This window comes from Acomys minous (genome assembly GCF_964271855.1).
Source record: "Acomys minous genome assembly, chromosome: 16".
Taxonomy (NCBI): domain Eukaryota; kingdom Metazoa; phylum Chordata; class Mammalia; order Rodentia; family Muridae; genus Acomys; species Acomys minous.
In genome coordinates, this window is record NC_140498.1 from 37,536,314 (window position 1) to 37,538,610 (window position 2,297).

The 2,297-nt window shown below is 52.9% G+C and overlaps 1 pseudogene across 1 annotated transcript; it reads left to right on the plus strand.

Moving 5' to 3' along the window:
* The first annotated feature begins 625 nt into the window (after positions 1-625).
* LOC311586288 (eukaryotic translation initiation factor 3 subunit I-like) lies at positions 626-1,957 on the plus strand (annotated as a pseudogene). Its single transcript has 2 exons — positions 626-646; positions 990-1,957. The product of its transcript is annotated as a eukaryotic translation initiation factor 3 subunit I-like (transcript).
* Positions 1,958-2,297: the final 340 nt, after the last annotated feature.

A 2,297-nucleotide genomic window follows, 5' to 3' on the forward strand; every position in this document is an offset into this window, starting at 1 on the left:
AGGCACTGTCTAGCTTCTGCGCCCTATGAGACTGGACTTCCCAGTTTGGTACTGGAGGACTGACGTGGAGTGAGCAAGCCAGGGATGCCTCTAGGAAGGCAGAGCCTGGTGACAGTAAGCACCTGTGAGAGAGAGATCAGGAGCGGGCCTGCCTTGGAGCCAGCCGGGCGCTAGCTAGGTTGTTTGCCCTCCTTATCCACTCCCCTCTGCCTTTTCCTAGGACACCACTTAGCCCCACTTTGGAGTCCGAGATACCTGGATTAGAACTAGGTTTGGCTGTTCTCCACACATGGGCCATGCCCATCTCTCCCCTGAACCTGGGTCCCCTGGTACTGTTACACAGGTTCAGGAGCACCCCAGTTACTCATGAAGACATTGCATCCTTAAGGCCCTGACACACAGAGCATCACTGTAATAAAGTCTGGCCTTAGGTATGTACCGGTTTCTGTCTGTAAATTCCAGAAGGGGTCCATGAGTGACCCTAATAGCCCCATTCCCTGGGTGCCCAGCAGGTGGCAGCATCAGCCGCTGGTTGGCACACAAAGCACTTGCCCTCAAAGAAATATTTTGGAGATTTTGTGGGATTTTTTCCCCCCAGCTCGAGGCAAGTGTTCCACTCTGAGCTATGCCCCCAAGTCCTTACAGAGTTTCAGGACACCCGTGGTGAGGAACTAGATTTGTAAGTCGATGTCTCCTGGAGGATTTCCTGCCCATTAATCCCATAGGCCAACACTTCCTGCACTCCCCCAGGCCAGACTGCCAGGTCCAGCCCTTTGGGAAGAAGCAGAGGAAGCCTGGGGCGGCGGAAACCCCTCCCCCTGCCGCCCTGCCTGCCTCTCCACAGCCTCTGCAGCCCAAGATCCCTCACCTTCTCAGGCCCCTCCCTCCCTCCTTCCCTCCCTCCCTCATTCAACTCCTGTATGTATCACATCTACAATGCACAGGTTCTCTTCAGGGCCTGCGGGCAAGGTACAAGGTGTTCCTTCTAGAACCTTCCAACAAAAGTGGAAAAGCAAGCAATAATAAAGAAAGGGCCCATCCTGTGGTATTCTGTGAATGGCGAGAGGCTAGGCACCTACATGGGCCATACCAGAGCTGGGTGGCACGTAGGTGCTGACTGGGACACCAAGCCCATCCTTACTGGTTCAGTTGACAGCAGCTGTCGGGCCCTGGAGCTGTGAAACAGGGAAGCTGCTGGCTGTACTCAAGACCAACTCAGCCGTCCGGACCTGTGGCTTTGACTTTGGAGGCAACACCGTCATGTTCTCCACAGACAAGGAGATGGGGCACCAGTGTTTTGTAAGCTTCTTTGACCTACAGGATCCCAGCCAGATCAACAGCAGTGAGCAGTGAAGATCCCCTGCAATGATTTCAAAATCTCCAGTGCCGTCTGGGGGACCTCTGAGGCGACCTCTGGGCTAGTGCATCATAACAGGCCATGAGAACGGAGCTCTCAACCTGTACAGTGCCAAGTCACCGACACTCAGCTGTCTAGAGACATGACCATGTTTGTCACCACATCCCAGGACAATGCAGTAAAGCTCTTCGACTCCACAAGTCTTGAATGTCAGAAGACTTTCGGAACAGATCATCCTGTCAACTCAGCGGCCCTCTCTCCCAACTATGACCACGTGGTCCTGGAAGGTGGTCAGGAAGCCACAGATGTAACGACAACCTCCATCAGGGTGGGAAAGCTCAAGGCCAGGGTCTTCCATTTGGCTTTTGAGGAAGAGTTTTGAAGAGTCAAGGGCCACTTTGGATGTATCAATGGCATTGCCTTCCACCCTGATGGCAAGAGCCACAGCAGCGGTGGTGAAGATGGTTATGTCCGCATCCACTACTTCGACCCACAGTACTTTGAGTTTGAGTTTGAGGCCTAAGAAGCTGGATCTCCATCCACACCAGGGAGGCTGCTCAGCTTTTAGAGGCTGAGAAATAAATTAGTTTGTTAAAAAAATTTTTTAATAATTTTTTTAAAGGAAGAAAGTTGTTTCAAACCCTGGCAAGCACCTGTGTATGGGGCTATGCCAAGGTGACCACTGGGAAACACAGAGGAGACGGCGAAGTGGCCAAGGGAAAGAGAGCCAAGCAGAGGCGCCATGCTCAAAGGTCCTTGGACAATGTTGTGGGGGTGCAAGGAGGCTGGTGCCATGCTTTTCCAAGGCACAGACTAAAAAGTACGTCAGCTTGCTGCACCCCACACAGACACAAACACTGATGAGCACCTATTGGGTTCTCAGAGGAGGACACTAGGACCCTCAGTCAAAGCAGGGCCACTGAGGTCCCAGAAGAAGGAA